Consider the following 17,789-nt stretch of genomic DNA (forward strand, 5'->3'; position numbering starts at 1 on the left):
GGGAGCAGGACCGCCCCGGAGCCCGGAGCCCGGAGCCCGTGGGGACGCTGGACCCAGGCCGCGCTCACCTCGGACCCCGCGCCCAACCAGACCACAGCGGCAGGGAGACCGGCTTCCAGGAGCAGCTTTTCCTCCCGGACCCCTGGCGGCAGCCGGTTTTACAGATGAGAAGACAGCCTCAGAGAGAGGAAGCCACCCTCCAGCCCCTTGTCACCGTGTCCCATCTCCTGCCCTATCTTTCAGACACACCCCCAGGATGCCTCCACCAGCCTCCAAGTCAAGGTGCTCCAAAGAGGCTCACCCCTGGGCTCCACGTCTCCCGGCCACCCCCAGCCCCGTGATTGCCGTCCACCGGCTGGCTGCCTCCTCCCGAGGCCTGCAGCCCCGCCTCCAGGTGCTGGACCTTCCCAGGACTGCACAGAAGCCCCCAGTCTCCCTCAGACCCAGAGCCACTCCCCAAAAGGCACACAGAGTCACTCCCCACCTGCCTCCTGGTACTCCTCTCCTCAGCCCCAAACCCTTGCTCCTTACCCTCTCATGAACTTTGCCCCATGACCCTCTTGTGGGGGCCATATCACTGGGATGGGGGAATCTAGGGAAGAGACAATAATGCTGCACCCCAGCCCCCTTCTGCCTCCCTGAGCACAGGTAAACCCCCGCCAGGGCTGCCCTCCAGCCTGCCTCACTGTGCCCCCTAGCTGGAAGTGATTTCAACAGAAACTGCCCCTGGGGGCAAGAGGGACCCCAGGAAGGATGGACGGCACAAACCCAAGTGCTGGCTCCCACCTCCTCCCAGATCTGATACCTTTCCTCTGTCCAAGTGAGGCCCAGAAACCCTCATGTGTGACCAACAGCCTCTACAGTCAGTGCCCCCAAATCACACCTTGAGCAGCTCTGGGAGGGATCAAGGACAAAGCCCAAGGACACAGAGAGGCTGCTTTGGTCTGTGTGCCTCTGTTGGCCTGCGCAGTGGCTGACCATGGCTATCACTACCGTCAGGGAGTGGGACTGTAAAGATGGAGAACAGGGTAGAACTGTGGAGTAGGACTGTCACTGTTTAACAGCGACTGGAGGCTCCTCCTTCTTCCTTCAAGCCCTTCAGTCCCCATGAGTCACTGTCTGGGCTTGGGGACTGGGAGTTTGACCCCGAGGAGCCCCCACCAGGACTGCCTTCCCAGGAACTCCACACATAAACAGCCCTGGCACGGGGAGGTTGTGGGAAGCACAGGGGCACATGGTCCCCAGGATCCTGGGAGACAGGGTTCTGGGGTTCCCAGGGAGTTGACTGCTCCACTCCACATGAACAGAATCAAACCTTTAAGAGAGGGGCTGCCACCACGACAGAGAGGCCACCTGGGGCAGGACACCCAAACGCAGCCCCTTGTGACAAGGACACAGGGGCCGAGCACTATCCATCCCGCCCCATCACCAGAACACACGCACCACCGTGCACATTCTGAACAGCTGAAATCCCTGTGGGCCCTTAGGAAGTGATCAGAGCCCTGGAAAGGAATGGGCAGGACCCATGCCTGCCTCACAGGGGCCGAGGGCTGCCAGTGCCCAGGGCTGGCAGCATTCACACAGCATTGACAGCGGTCAAAGGCCACCTCAGGCTAAAGCCCCTAAAAGGTGAGGGTCGGTGACCATCATGGTAATAGCCCAATTCCTGGGTGACCTGGCCTGGGCCTGAGTTCAAGATGGTCATGGCAGAGTGACCCTTCAGAACTAGTGACATCCGGCTGCCTCCCTGCCCTGCCTGAGGTGGCTCCCCCTGGTTTTCTGGGTATACATTCATCTCCTGAGCTTGGCCGGTGGCATCAGTCTAGACCAGGATGCCAAGGACTGCGCCGCATACAACAGCAAATAAGCCAAGAATGCACAGCTGGAACCTCTGCTAAGAAGCCCTGGGGAGCGCGCAGGGCTGGGGCAAACACAGGGCTCCCGTGTCTGCTGACTTCCTGGGCCCCCCAGGAGCAGCTGCCCAACATAACCTACCCCCTCAGCTCGGGCTGGCCTGGCACACCCACTGTTCCCCCACCTATTTTCCTGACTGTGGAGATGAGGGAAGGAAAATGAGATGAGCTTGGGGACATTGAGGACTGGAGAGGAGGTAGGGGCTGACCTGCAGTCTGGGTAGTGGGGACAGTCCAGGCCCCTCATCATAGGGCTTCCTGCGGCAAACACAGAGCCAGGAGCTGCAACTCTCAGGAGCAGGGCAGACTCACAGGGCTCATCTGGCCACCTCCCTGGTCAGACCTTTCCCCCTGGCCCTGGGGCAGGCCATGAACAAGAGGGAATGGGAAGGTCTGAGCCCTCAGATGGTGGGGTCCCCAACTCGAGGGCAGGTTGCACTCCCATGAGCCACATGGCTAGCACGTGGACATCCATGATCCCTGAGCCCCCAGGCCTGGCTCTGCACATAGAAAACCACTCACTCCAAGGAAGAGAAGGGGCAAAGGAAGGTGGCAAAGTGACAGTTATAAGCTTTGGAGTCCACAGACCTGGGGGAGAAGCTTTGTTCTGCCACCAAACTGGCTATGTGACCTTAGACAAGTCCCTTCCCCACGCTCCAGGCCCACCTTCCTAATCGAGAAAACAGCAAAACCAGCACACGTCTCTCAGGGACGCCCCTAAGTGAGATGATGTGGGTTTAGGCACGTTCAGAGCCGACATCTCGGGAAATGGGGGGGCTGCTCAGAAATCTCCAGAAGACCGCAGGAAGCTGCAGAGTCGAGGCTGCATGGGAGCTGTGCTCTGCAGAGTCTGAAAGGGCAAAGTCCCCAGCAGCCAGGGCTAGAAAGCTGAGCCACCTGGAAAGAAGGAAACCCAGACCTGTGGGGAGCCTGGCCGCCCTGCAGCCGGGCTGGGACCTCACAGCCAACAGCTAGGACATCTCCAGAGGCTGTCCCCTCTGCCTTTCCCCTTCTTCCAGGGGAGAAGGGCACTAGGACTAACCATTGGCCCTGGCCACCAAGGGCCATGAGGCCTGTCTCCCAGCTACCCCAGAGGACCTTCAGGCCCAAGGCAGGGCCCTGGGGTGCGGGGATCCAGTACCTCCTCTTCCAGGCTCTCTGCCTGGACACTAGGCTCTACCTCACTTGGGGTGTTCAGGGCTCAGAGTGTGCTGGCCAGAAAAGGCCTGGGTCTCTCCAGTCCTGAGCCTGGGTGGCCTCATGCCATCCCGTGACTAGGACCAGCGCTTACTGGGTACCCATGGGTGCTCTTGGCACCTGCTCATCCAGGGCAATGGAGGCCGCCCTGTGTCCACCCAGCCTTCCCAACCAACAAGCCACATCCCTTGCATTATGAGAGTCTCTCTTGGCCTCTCCCAAGGAATCCTGGAGGCTCATAGTTAAGAATGGAGGTTCAGAACAGCTCAGCCCACCTGATCGGGGCCAGGGCTCAGGATCTTGTTGTCCACAGCAGTTTGCTTACTGTTTTTTTTTTTTCTCTTTTAACTTTTGTCCTGGCATAACATAAAGAGAGTCGGTCCTGTCTCTGTGCTCTCGCTGCATGGGGTGGGGTGAGCCTGGGGCCATCTGGCCTTCTGGAGTGGAAGAGGGTAGATGCCCTGCCCTATGGGTCATCCGTAGCTCCTGGGAGACAAGCAGCCAAACAACCATAGATGTCCCTGCTCCTCAGGGACTCAAGAGCTGATCAAGGCACAGGCCTCAGAGGGAGCAGGGATGGCTAACGTGTGCCCTGGGCACACAGGACTCAGTGTAGGCAGGAAGCTCGAATCAACAGGCTCACGAAGTGGACAAAATCATGTCACACAAATGCTCTGGAGATGTCCAGGAGAATATGCATCTGTGAAGAAGGTGAGGGAGTCCAGATTTCAAGACTCGGCAGGGCCAATTTCACACGCCTATGTGGGAACCACACTGGGAACTGGAATTTAAACACTTTCTTGTTTCAAACTTACATAGTCATCTGAGCCAAGAGACCGCTGCCTTCTGCTCCTTGGCTCTGACCATAGTCCCCGCTTCCTAAAGGTCCAATTTCAAAAAACTACCTTAAAAACAAAAAGTGCAGCCGGGTGCAGTGGCACACGCTTGTGATCCCAGTGGCTCTGGGAGCAGGGCTTTGAGGACGTGTGGGCCTAGTTTTTCTGCTGAAGCCCGTGTTGCCTTTCCCTCATTACGTCTGCCTGAGTTTTCTCCAAGAACTGCTCCGCTGGGTGCTGTTCCTAACTCCCCCAGAGCTGCATAACCTTCATGGGCTGGCCTGGCACCTTCCGTGGGCCAGTCTACTATCTCCCATGAGCAAGCCTTTTACCCTCTGGACCAAGGGCAGCTACGCTGGGCGACAAGTCAGGCCTTCTGGGTGCCTTTCCTCAGGATGTCGGTGTTGGTAGTCAATGCTTAGGAGCTTTTGGTAAAATTCCAAGAGTGACCTAACCAGAGCTTGGTGCCTTCCCAGGGCATCAACTTGTAGTTTTAAGAGGCTCTAAGATGAGTTTCCAGGACAGGTTTGCTGTTGTCCCAGTGCGGGGGGCGAGGGTGGGGAATGGAACGCAGGGCCTGGCACATGCTAGGCAAGAACTCACCACTGAGCCACACCTCCAGCCTTCTTTTGTATTTTAGTTAGAGACAGGATCTCCTGAGCCTTCCAAGCCACTGGGATTACAGGCGTGCACCACCAGGCCCAGCCATCCCATCCCTTTGATTTTTTATTTTAAGATGGGTTTTGCTAAGTTGCCCAGGCTGGCCTCAAACTTGCCATCCTCCTTCCTCAACCTCTGGCAGCACTGGGATTGAGACAGAAGTGGTGTTTTTGTTTTTGTTGTTGTTTAGTAGTTGGTCACAACACCTTCATTTCATTCATTTATTATTATTATTTTTTAATGTGGTGCTGAGGAAAGAACCCAGGGCCTCGCATGTGCTAGGCGAGCGTTCTACCACTGAGCCACAACCCCTGACAGAAGTTTTAATTCCCTTCATAGGAGGCCTGCTGCGTAGACTCCTACGGTTTCCTCATCTGAAAAATGTAGGTGACATTTTGCTGAGTATTGAATGACTGTGTCCAAGTGGCACTTAGCATGCAGTTACATCATGATAAGTGAGAATAGGTGCATGTCTCAGGAGCTTGGCATGCTCACTGAGCAAAAAGATTTTGAGTATTTTATTCCAAGCCACCAGGAAAAAAAATCTCGAGGTTTCCCTCTTTGGCCCTGGGAGGAAGGGGTGTGGAGGGAAACAGCAGGGGCCAGGAAGGGACAGAGCAGCCCCGGCTCCTACAGAACGGTGGTTGTGGCCACCCTCATCGTCCCTCCCCGGAGGGGGGGGCAGTGGGGGGTCCCCTGGGATCCTGCCTTCTGGCCACGCACATTCTCAGAAGGCTCTCAAGTGTGTTTATGTGGAGATGCAAGGAAAAAACCCCGGGCTGCTCCTACCAGGTCTTGAAAGGCAAAGGCTCTCAGGCCCACGGAGAGCCCAGCATCAAGGAAGGATCCAAACTCGCAGGGCCTGCAGGACCCCAGCAGGACCCAGCCTCTCCACTCCAGTCCCTGAGCAGGCCAGCCCTCTGCAGCAAGCCAGGAGGCGGAGCCAGAGCAAGGACTGGGGTGGACAGGCTGCGACCCTTCCCTTCTTGGGCTCAGCTTCCTCGTCTGTACGAGGGGACATATGTGTCCCCCACAGGGTTGGTGAGAGGAGGACGGGTGGAGGCTGGTCCTGTAGCCAGGCATGGCCAGGCCTGTCATGGGCTCCTGCTTGGTGTGCATGGACAGGGCTGCTGCCACCTCTTTGGGAGCCAGAGTCTGGAGTGGACAGTGGGCATCTCTGGGACGCAGACCAGGCTGGGGAGAGGAGAGGCCATTCTTTTTGTTTTCATTTAAAAAGAGAGGTCAGTCGTCAGTGTTCCTCCCTCCTGTGGTGGTTACACGGGTAGATGCTGCTGACCTGCCCCTGGCGAAGACCTCTCTAGAGTCCGTCACTGGCCAAGAGATCACTCACCAGTCGCCTCCCTCCTGTGACACTCTCTGTGCCCAGGCCCCCTCCACAGTGCCTTGTCCTCAGCCCAGCTGTCACCGGCTCCACTGTGTCACCCCAACTCTGACTTGAGGCCCCAGGCAGTGAGGCCATGCCACTACCTGCTCCCTCCTGCCACCTGCTCCCTCCTGCCACCTACTCCCTGCCCCAGGGCTAGCACGGGCACCAGGAGGGCAGGCCTGGCAGGCCAAGAACGGGCACCTCCAGCCAGACCTCCCGGGAACCTGGGCCCAGATGTCATCCCCGGGTGGCCCTGGGGGCAGGACCCCATCCTGACAGTGAGGAGGGCACGTGTCTCCATTTCTCAGAGGCGGGAGGGTGGTTTGCACCCTGGCTGCCCACGCGCGCCTCACTCCCTGCACCCCTCCTGTGGTTCTGGAACTACACGCCAAGGGAGCACATTTGCCCATTCTTGCTCTAGGCCTGCTTTTGAGGGAAGCCAAGCTAAGGCCAGCAGCCCACCGGGTGGGAAGTCAAGGTACCTTGGGGTGGGGTTGATTCCTCTCTTTAGGGGGCCCAGACAGGAGGAATGTCCCCACTGGCTGCCTCTGCAGCCAGAGGCTTGTATCAAAGTCCAGAGCAGCTAGAGAGCTGGTCTCAGCTCATCCCGCAGGCCTGGTGTCAGGCTGATGTGATGCATGTGCGCGCACACACACGCGCGCACACACACACACGCGCGCGCCTGGGAACAGTGGCAGGGACTGTTAAGTAACCTGCCCTTTCACCCAGAGCCAAGGGGTGGGGGACAAGCTTACTTGCCCTCTGTCTTACTTTGCCTGTCCCTGCGGCTGCACTTCCTGTGACCACACAAACCACCGGGTCAGAAGAGGAGGTTTCAGGGTGTGGGCTGCTCAGCAGACTGTGGGAGGCCCGGACTCCTCAGCCGGGTCTCGCACACGTGAGTTAGAGAAGTCAGAGAGAGCCAGGGCTGAAGTCAGAGGCTGGGCCAGGCCCCGGAGGGGCATCCACTCCCCAGGCTGCCACTGCAGGAGGCCATGGGGGGCAGACTGAACCAGGGGTAGAACAGGACAGTTCTGGAGGCGGAAGTCTGAGATCAAGGTGTTGACAGGGTGGCTTCTCCTGGGGCCCTCTCCTTGTCCTCTAGAAGGCCACGAGAAGGGCCTTACTTGGTCTTCCTTCTGTTCACAGAGCAGCAGACCCAAGGAGCCTCAGGTTAGCTCAAAGATTTCCCGAGCTGATCACAGAATAAAACACTGTTTTAGCTTTTATATATTCTCCTGAGATGGTTGGGTACATGTGTCAACTCAGCCAGGAGGACTTTTGCAGATGTTGACCAACTTGACTTTAAGGACAGGAGATGGCTCTCGATACTATGGGTGGGCCTCATTCAATCAGCTGAAGGACTCATGAGCAAAACAGGCTTCCTGGGGAAGAAATTGTGTCCCAAGACTCGTGCCTGAGTCTCCAGACCCTGCCCTGCGTATTTCAGACTTGCCAGCCCCAGAAGCATGAGAGCCAATATCTTCAAATAGATTATTTCTACATAAATACACACCCGTGCAAACGTGTGTGTGTCCCTATGCTCCTGCGTGTGTTCCGTGTTCCCTACTGGTCTGCTTCTCTACAGAGTCGAATGACCCATCTACCCTTCAGAGGGCAGGTATGGGAGGTGCTGGGCGGTGGTGCTTCAGGAATAAGGGACCCACTGTTCATTGGCTGTGGGCATCGATCCCAAGGTGACCCCCGAGGTCACAGGTAGCAAGTAGGGCATTTGCTGAAACTTGCCCTGCTGCTCCATATCAGAAAATGCACACTGCTGTGTCACCCAAAAGGCCAGAGAACCAAAAATACCCCATGAAGTTATACCCAAAACAATGCTGTAAACGGAAAATTACAGAAACCACTTGAAACACTCATGAAGCTCAAGTCCCATAACCAGCTCTTACGTCAATCAGATTCTGCTGAAAGTCCTAGAATAAACCTCAAATGAGTGCATGGGCTGGCCCCACCCACCTCTGCTCACTTTCTCTTACTCCCCCACCAGGTCCCTCTGCCACCTCAGGGCCTTTGCATGTGTTGTTTGTGCTTCAAGGACTCCCCTTCCCCTGGCTGTTTGTCTGGCACCTTCTCATCTCTTTGTTCTAACCGTGCATTAACATGATACCAAGTTTGTATAACATCCCCCTTTCCAGCTCCCCCCCCCTTTTTTTTAAGAATTAACATCAGATTATTTATTTTGCTTATGCAAAATAAGGACAAGGGAACTTCACTATTTCGCCAGTTGAGAATGGCTGTTCTCTTTCCAATCCAGATTTCTCTGGGAGGACCAGATGTGTCAGCTTGGTCTGACCGACTCCATGTTTTGTTTTGTTTTTTTCCCCTGGAATATTGTCTCTGTTGAAAAAGTGGCTTCACAAAGAAGGTGGCAGCAGGAAAATGTCAGAATCCAAAGCTTAAAAATAAGTCTTGGGCAGTGTGGGGTTATTTTCTGTCTCTGGGGGGGATCATCCGGTGTCCCAGGCCTGGGGACAGAGGCAAAGTCCCCAGCCGCCCATCTAGGAGATGTCACTCTCAATAGCGTCTGGTGTCCTGACCTGTGCTTGCCCAGGGTGACGGTGGGTAAGGAGCAGCAGGTCACAGGGTCCCCCTGACCCTCTGGGAGACAGAGCTCTACCTGGGCAGACCCCAGGGCTGAGGGTCAGCGGCCAGGGGAGAATCAACGACTGTCCCCGCCTGTGGTCCCTGAGGTCCTGGGGCAGGGATGCAGGAGGCAGCCAATGTCACAAGACGTCCCCGTCCAGGCCGGGGGCCTGGCCAAGCAAGGAGAAAGACTGGGTCCCTCCTCAGGGCCTGGCCCCTGCACTGGTCTCACTTCCTCCCTGGCACAGCCTTGAAGGGGAGGAAGTGACATCCAGGGGAAGGCCGGGAAGTGAGGCCACCGTCACATTCAAGTTCAGGGTGAGACAGCTCAGTCTGCCCCCCAACAGGCCCCATACTCGGCTCCCCTTCATGGGCCACGTCCCTTCTGAGAGTCACGCCCTGCCCTTTATAGACACAATGACCCAGAAGTTCCAGGGACACATCCATGTTTAGGCCCCTGGATCTGGAAGTTCCTCAGGCGCACGTCCATGTTTAAGCCCCAGGATCTGGAAGTTTGATGGGTGCACGTCCATATTTAGGCCCCCAGATCTGGAAGTTCCTTGGGCGCACATCCATGTTTAGGCCTTAGCATCCGGAAGTGCCTCAGGTACACGTCCATGTTTAGGCTCTAGGAACCGGAAGTTCCTCAGGTGTCCAAGTTTAGGCTCCCAGATCCAGAAGTTCCTCAGGCGTCCATATTTAGGCCCATGGATCCGGAGGTTCCTCAGGTGCATGTCCATGTTTAAGCCCCCGGGTCCGGAAGTTCCTCAGGCGTCCATGTTTAGGCCCCCGGATCCAGAAGTTTGTCAGGTACACGTCCATCTTTGGGCCCTCAGATCCGGAAGTGCCTCAGGCGTCCATGTTTAGGCCGTAGCATCCGGAGGTTCCTCAGGCGCATGTCCATGTTTAAGCCCCTGGATCCAGAAGCGCTTCAGTCGTCCATGTTTAGGCCCCCGGATCCGGAAGTTCCTCAGGTGCACGTCCATGTTTAGGACCCTGGATCTGTCCAGCCCTTTTAAAATCTGGTTACAGTCTGAAAAGATCTTGGTTTTTGTTTATTTTCTGGTTTATCATCCTCCTTTACTTCCCCACTGGTCTGTTCTCTTGCATCTTCCCAACACCAGGGCCACAGTGGACAACACCTGGAACATTCAGAATGAAAGAATGAATGGTGATTCAGCTCCCAAGCTGTCCACTGACCATCTGGCCAGGTGGGGTCAGTGCCCGGCTCGTGCTCCACCATCCTGACCTTTCCTTTCTCAGGAACCCCTGAGGACCCAGCTGCAGACCCAGTTACCAGTGGCTTCACAGGCCTGGTCTCCATTTTGGTGGGTCCTAGACTGCCCACTAGAACAGGTCCTTTGTGGTGTCCCAAGAACTCAGACCCAACAGGATCAGAGGAGCCCACCCAGCATGGGACAGAGGAAGGGCACACGCAGTTTGCCCAAAAACCCCCTTGGCCACGCTGGGGCTGTCCACCTGGCCCTGCACTGCCCCCCTAAACTCTCCACCCCCAGGCTTCCCCCTGGTCCCAAAGCCCCCTCTGACTTGAGGGCTTCCCCTGAGACTCCCACTCCTCCTCCTCTTCCTTGACCCCGACTCTCCAACACTCGCCAGCTCCCAGGCTACAGCCGGAGCCCTGCATATGGCCATGGGGGCTTGGCCTTGCACAGGGCAACCTGGGGAGGGCTGCCGACTGGCCCCGATGACCGTGAAGTGGGGCTGCAGCTGGGAGGGGCAGGGGTAGCATCTTCACTGTGGCTTGACTGTGCTCAGCAGGCAGCCAGGGCAGTCACTGAGGTGGGGGTCTGGCACAGGGGCTCCAGGTACCTTCCTGATCCCACGGGCAGCGTGGTAGACCAGTTGTCCATCTAGTTCCCTCAGTGCTGACTGTAACTCTGATGCCTGCTTCTGTGAGGCTAGGGAGAGGCCTCAGAAGGGGAGTTTCTGACAAGTTCCCCAGTGATGCCAGCAGAGTGCCAAGTGGAGGCCAACACTGAGACATTCAGCATTGAGTAGCCGGGGCTCCAGTCCCAAGTCTGCCCCCTGCTGGCAAGAGGCCTCTTAGGCCAAAGAAATGGCTGCTTCTGTCTAACTTTCATCTCTAATGGAGAGGTAAGAACCATGCTCACCTCCAGGGTAGTTGTAAGGATTAAGTGAGATGATTTGGCACATAATAGTATTGGAAAGAAGTTCTTTATCAATTGGTTGAGGTCTGGTACTTTGGGTGGAAGGAAGCTGCTGGATTTTTTAAATAAATTCTATAGAATTATCTGACTTTTAAAAGCACTATTTGAGGGCTGGGGTAATGACTCAGTGGTGGAGCACTCACCTAGCATGTGCAAGGCGCTGGATCCGATCCTCAGCACACATAAAAATGAATAAATAAAATAAAAGTATTGTGTCCAACTACAACTAAAAAATATTTTTAAAACTTTACTTGTACAACAGCAATAATAATTAAAATTTAATTAAAAATTATAGAAGACTTAATTCCATTAAAAAGAAGAAATCACCAGGTATGTTGTCACATGCCTATAATCCCAGCAGCTCGGGAGGCTGAGGCAGGAGGATCACAAGTTGCTAGCCTGAGTACCTTAGTGAGGCCCTAAACAACTTAGTGAGACCTGTCTCCAAAAAAAAAAAAAAAAGAGCTGAGGATGTGGCTCAGTGCTCAGTTCTTAAGCACCCCTGGCTTCACTCCCCAGTACCAAAAAAAAAAGGGAGGGGGGGAGAAATCAACAGCTCTGATAGTTTAAATATGGAAATGTCTATGAAGATTGCTGTTGTTCCCAACTATCCTCTCCCCTTTCCTGAACAGGATGCTACAACTTCTCTCTCTTCTGGGGAAAGAGTATTCATCCAGTGCCAATGACTTTGGGCTTGACCTTGACTGCCTTTGCGGACAGCACCTGTGTGGACCTGCCCCTGAGGCATGTTGGGGCAGGAGCTAAGAAGCAGTGCTTACTTTTTCCACCAGCACACTTGTCCTTGTCCCCCCCACCTCACTCCGCAACAGGCCTGTGCTCCAGATGGCGCTCTTCTTTGGCTTTGGAATTACAGCCACAGCTGACCCACAACCCAGAGAAGCCAAGCCACAGCCAATCTACAAAAGAAATGTAAAGACAAGTGACAAACAAGCCTCTATTTATTGTTGTGAGCCACTGACGTGCTGGGATAGCTTGTTACTGCAGCTTTACCTGGTGAAAACTGACTAAAAACTTCCTACAACAGACCACAGATGTGAAAGTATAGTGTGTCAAATGCAATGACTGCTTAACGGGTGTAGGAGTGATGGAGAGTTCTGGAACTAAATAGTGTAGATGGTCATGTGACGTTGTGTGTGTAGTTAATACCACCTAAAGTGAATCGTTCACTTTAAATTGGTCAAAATTCTTAAGATGTGTGCTATATTGATCACCACCCTCCTGCCCCCCCATCTGAACTGCAAGGCAAGCCAGCTCTCGATTAGTTATGTGGGATTTGGATGACCTTCGGTGTTGACCTCCAATATGATGTTGAGAGGAGTTCAAGATAAAACTGTCCCTGAAGAGGCAGAGGTTGCTAATGGTCCATGTTCTCCTGCCATTGGACACTTTGTGGGGTGACACCAAATGGGCAGCTTTGGGGGTAGAGAGGGAAGGAGGCAGAGGACAAACTTCTGCTCACGTTGTGCTTGGGGCTGGAGCTCAAACTCAACCCTGAGAGGATCAGCCCTCAGCTGAGTTAACACTGCACCTGCTGGAGCGGGGGGCTCACATCTGAAATCCTAGCCCCTCAGGAGGTTGAGGCAGAAGGGTTCCAAGTTCGAGGCCAGCCTGGGCAACTTAGTAAGATCCTGTCTTAAAAAAAAAAAAAAAAAAAAAAAGGTGGGGGCAGTGGTGCTGGGATGCAGCTCAGTGGTAAAGCAGTGTCCTGGAATGCTCCAAGGTCTGGTTCAATCCCAGCACTGCCAAATAAACAACCCCCCCACCTCCTGCACTCTCCTGAAATGCCACAGAACAGCACTGGGGGGCAGAAGAGAGCCGGGTCAGCCTGGGGAGGCACCAAGTGTGCTCTTTCCCTTTTCTCCCTTTCCCCTTCCCCTCCCAACTCTCCCACCAAGGCAGTCCCTTCCATTGGTTTCAGAAGATGTTACCATTTTTTTCCAAAGGAAATGTCTTTGCAAGTAAAACCTGAGTATTTCATCTGCTGCATCCAGAGAGCTGTTCGAGGAAGTCCATTTTTAGATGTTGAACACATTCCACACCACGTTTCAGTTGATGGCTAATTTCAGGGCTGACTGAACCAAGCCCACTCCTGACTTTTGGGGGGTATCAACTTGAAACTCTTCCCCTGATATTCAGCAGGTGGGTGTCTCTAAGACGCTAGAAAACTTTAACAGCCAGACTGGTGACAAAGACAGTTTCTCCATAAGACTGAAAAGATTGATTTGGCACTGATGGGAGCAGCCTGAGCTGGTTCCAAAGCACTGATAGCCACAGGTCTCTTCCAAGACGCTTGGCATCTGTCCACCCCTACTGAGTGCAAAACCACCTCAAGACCCAGTCACTTAAAGCAGCTGCAAGGTGAGTATCCCTTGTCCAAAATGCTTGGGACCCAGAAGTGTTTTGGATTTCAGCTTTTTTGGGTTTTGGAATATCTGCAAGCCTAAACACAAGATTCATTCATGTTTCATGTACACTTTATACGCTTAGCCTAGAGTTAATTTTATACATGATTTTTAGTGAGTCTGTTTTTGACTGTGACCCATCACATGAAGCCAACTATTGAATTTTCTATTTATGGCATCATGTTAGCACCCCAAAAGTTTGAGATTTTGGAGCATTTGGATTTGAGGGTGGCAATGCCCCACTTGTATTTTTTGTTATTGTTTTCATGCGAGGGATTGAGCTCAGGCCTTTGCACTCTGTCCCTGAGCCCTGGTCCCAGGCATATTACTGTTGTCATCTTTGGGTTGGGCTCAGCCAGGTGATTCTCCTGCTGGTCTCACCCGGCTCCCAGTGCGGCTGCAGTGAGCTGACCTGGAGCTCCCTGGTCCAAGTCCCAGAAGCCTCACTCACCTGCCTGTGTTGGGTGGGGTGAGGGATAAACGGGGCATCTGAGCGCCAAGCAGGCTCGTTTCTACATCTGGCAGCTGAACTCCAAAAGCAGCGAGAGAGGCCAAGCCCCAGGGGACAGCACTTTTCACACCTCTGTTTGTTTCCTGCTGTCTCCTTGGCCCGCAAGGCAAATAATCAGTGCTGCTTCGGGGAGTGGAGAGAGTAGACTCCATAATATTGTAGAGTTTAGAAAATTATCCCCCAGGCCCTCCCTCCTCTCCTGCTATGGCCAAGGACATCTTTATTCACTCAGAGATGAGTAAACTGACACCTGCCAATTCACAGTAGTGTTAGTCAGCTTTTCTTCACAGTGACCAAAGAACAACTTGGAAATAGAAAAGCTCATTTGGGGCACAGGGTTTCAGAGGTCTTAGGTGGCCGACTCCATTGCTCTGGGCCCATGGTGAACAGAAGAACATCATGGCGGAAGGGCATGGCAGAGGAGCACTGCTCGGTTCCTGGCCACCAGAAAGCAGAGGTGGGAGGGGCCGCAGGGACGATGCACTCTTCCAGGGCACAACCCCAGACCCACCTCCTTCAGATACACCCCATCTGCCTACAGTCACCACCTAGTTCAAACAAGGATGGATTGATTAGGACACAGGTCTCATAATCTAATCATGTCACCTCTGACTATTCTTGCGTTAACACAAGTTCAAGGCAATTAAATGAATCTCTCCCAGATGCATAAGGTACTATGGATGGATTTGGGCCCCCCAAATTCATATAATTCATGTTAAAGCCCTAACCCCAGTGTGATTCTATTTAGAGACAGGGCCTTTAAGAAGGTTACTAAGGTTAAATAAGGTCAATCCAATAATGTTAGAGTCTGTAAATAAGTCAAAATAACACCTGGCATTTTGTCAGGGGAATGTTAAAGTTCGTAAACAAGTCTGGATGGTGCCTGGCAAAATGCCAGAGGGAGTGGTTTGAGAAGTAACAAAAGCGAGCCATTAAGTGTAGAGATTCCTGATTGGTTGACTGATGTATCTAGTTTATGCTAATTAGATAAGCTGTGTGGAATGTATAAATACTGTTCCTGTCCTGCAATAAACGGCTCCTACTCCTGCTGTATCAAGCTACAGAAGTTATTCATCACCCCCCTGGTTATTCTGCTGCAGCCGGACTGCGGCACAATAAGACTGGTGTCCTTATAAGAGCCATCAGGGTGCACACAGAGAAAAGGCCACGTGAGGACGCGAGGAAGAAGGCTACCTATGAACCAGGATGGGAGCCCCCCCCCAGAGCTCAGCCCTGACGGCACTTTGGTCTTGACCTTCCAGCCTCCAGGACTGGAGGGAAACACGCTCCCTGTCCGTGGTATCCTGTTACAGCAGCCTGAGCTGAACAACAGGTAAACAGGTTTCCTTGGTTAAATCACTCTGGGAAATGTCGTGCTCAACACTGACCTTCTCCCCTTGGAGGTCCGGAAAATTCTTTAGCTCATTCAAGCCTCTGAGAAGTTCTTCAGCAAAGGAACCTATTGTTGGCCACATGTCCTGGGTTATTTGAATACACATTCAGTTCCTGTGGCTCCTTAACAAACTGCTGCAACCTCCAGGGCCTCACAGTTCTGGTGACCTGAGGTCCAAACCCCAGGAGTTGGCAGGATGGTTCCTTGTGCAGGCTCTGAGAACCTTCCAGACCTCCCTCCAGCTCTGGTGGCCCCTGGTAACCCTTGGCATTCCTTGGCCTGTGGAGGTACGGCTCCCATCTCCGCCTGCGTCTCCACAGTCTGTACCCTGAGTCTCCTTCTCAATGGTAAAACACCAGTACCCCAAAGAGAAGAAACCATGACTAGATTGGGGACCCTGCCCTTCCTGTAATGCCCTGGGAGAGGGTCTGTTTTGGGGGGGACACTTGCATAAGGCAGTGTTCATTACTGCAGCAACACAGGACGGTGCTTCTGAACCTCCACAAAGCCTCCCAGAGCTCTGCTTCCTCCATGCCTCCCCAGTCCCGTGGCCTCCAGGAGGAGAGACGTCTTGCTCCTCCCTCCAGAGGCCATCTTCAGTGTCCCCAGCTGCCCACAGGGCCCACTGCCCACTGTCCTGGTGCTGCTCTGCCTGCCCTGCCCACCCTCCCTCCTCCTTGTCCACAGCCCTGTTTGCCTCTAAACCACCCATCAGGTGGCTTCTGGGGTCTGCAGGTTCCTGAAATGCGTGCGACCAGGGACGGTTCTGTCCTGGAGGTGGGCTGTGGGCAGACGTTTTCCCAGAGCAGGGCCCACAGCTTCCATTGTTTCTCCAAATCCATCCCACGGAGGCTGCGACCCTCAGGGTTAAGGCTCAGGTTCAGTGAGGACCTCTCCCTAGAGCAGTCTCCTGGGGAAAGAAGCAGGAAGGTGGGAAAGCCCCCCCTCCCCGCCCCAGTTTCCCTGGTGGAAGGCAAAGCGGGAGGAGGCAGCAGGACCATCCGCAGGGACAACCTCAGGAGGCCCAGGACAGCTGGCTGAGGCTGCAGGCTCCCCCTGAGAGAGAGAGGACAGCAGGCCCTTGGGTTTGGGAGAGAGCTGGGGAGCCTGAGGGCAAAGTCTAGCACCCCCCACCCCCGTAGGTCTTGCCAACATCCCGGATTCCGGGAAGCTGGGCACTGCTGGATTGAGCCTTCAGCTCACTGGGCGGTGTGGACAACAAGGTGGGACTTGTTCTCAATCTGAATGGTACAGCTCGTTGGTAGGCCACGCCTGGCCTGTGTGAGGCCCTGTGTTCAACTCCCAGTGCTGGGGGGCAGGGGGTAGTTTTTTTAATGCAGACATCTATCTCAATCACCTCAGGATTCTATCTGAGGGCCTCAGCTGGTACTTAAGGTCCCCAGGAGTACTCAGGAAGGAAGGATGGAGGGGCTCTCCCTTGTGTGGACACTTGATTTGCAGCCTCTCAAGGCTGGTCTGCACCTGGGTCCCCTTAGGCCACACTCCACAGCCACCTGCCAGGCCTCTGAGTGGTCTGAGAGGACTCCTCTCCCTGGACCTTCAGACAGCTCTACAATGGTGGGGGAGGGATGGCCAGGGTGGACTGTGGAGATGGGGGCGCACCAGAATAGTTGCCCTCAGCGCCGGGGCAGTCAGGGTGGGTGTGACGTGGGGAGGGCTGAAGCACCCCTTTGTTTTAGAGAGGGGACAGGAGGGATGATCTGTCCTGGTCCAATTTTTCCACTCTGTGGGCGCTGGTGGCCCCAGGAATCCCATTTGCATCAGGGCCCAGGCTTCTAGGAAGTTAAGAGAAAGGAATTTATTTTAACTTGCAAATTTGTTCTGGTAATTTAAGTCATGTTTATGCATTGTCAAAAAGGCAAAGAATTGTATATGTTTAAAAATGAACAAAAACTCAAAAGACAATCCTTGCCCATGATTCTGCTGCTGCTCTCTGACATGGGCTGCCAGTTGGCACGTTATCTGTGAGTATCTCACAGCTGCGTGCCTTCGACAGCCAGGGTGGATCATAATTCAAGCAATAACTGTTACTGTAGAAAAATCAGAAAATACAGTCAAAACAAATTTCACATAATCCTACTGTCTAAAGATAATCTTGCTTTCGTACCTTGTGTTTCTTTGACTACTGATACATTTGAACATTTTGCCATGTTTATTGGCTGTTGAGATTTCCTTAGTGAAGCCAGATGTGGTGGGCACGCCTGTAATCCCAATGGCTCAGGAAGCTGAGGCAGGAGGATCACAAGTTCAAGACCAGCCTCCGAAATTTAGTGAGGCCCTAAGCAATTTAGTAAGACTTTGTCTCTAATGAAGATAAAAAGGAATGGGGATATGGCTCAGCAGTTATGTGCCCCTGAAACAAAAAGAAGAAAAAGGGAAAAAAGTGTTTTTTCTTGGTGAATAGGTTGTTTCTGTCCTTTGCATATAGTTTTTGGGCATCCAATGGGGCCATCAATTTGTTTGGGATCTTGTATAGCATACATATGAATCTTTATACTACCTATAGTTTTTTGTGTTTTTTTTTTCTCGATTTGTGATTTGTTCTTAAAACTTTGAGAGTGTTTGTTTGTTTGTTTGTTTTGGTACCAGGGATTGAACCCAGGGGCACTCAACCACTGAGCCACATCCCCAGCCTTTTTTTTTTTTTTTTTTTTTTGA

At 53.6% G+C, this 17,789-nt stretch overlaps 1 long non-coding RNA gene across 1 annotated transcript; it reads right to left on the reverse strand.

Moving 5' to 3' along the window:
* Window positions 1–8,181: 8,181 nt before the first annotated feature.
* On the reverse strand, window positions 8,182–12,425 carry LOC107138489. Its single transcript, XR_001503004.2, has 3 exons — window positions 12,333–12,425; window positions 11,563–11,700; window positions 8,182–9,736 (listed from the first exon to the last, which is right to left on the reverse strand). It is a non-coding gene; the product is annotated as an uncharacterized LOC107138489 (long non-coding RNA).
* Between the last annotated feature and the right edge of the window lie 5,364 nt (window positions 12,426–17,789).

The sequence above is a fragment of the Marmota marmota genome, unplaced genomic scaffold, assembly GCF_001458135.2.
Source record: "Marmota marmota marmota unplaced genomic scaffold, marMar, whole genome shotgun sequence".
NCBI lineage: Eukaryota > Metazoa > Chordata > Mammalia > Rodentia > Sciuridae > Marmota > Marmota marmota.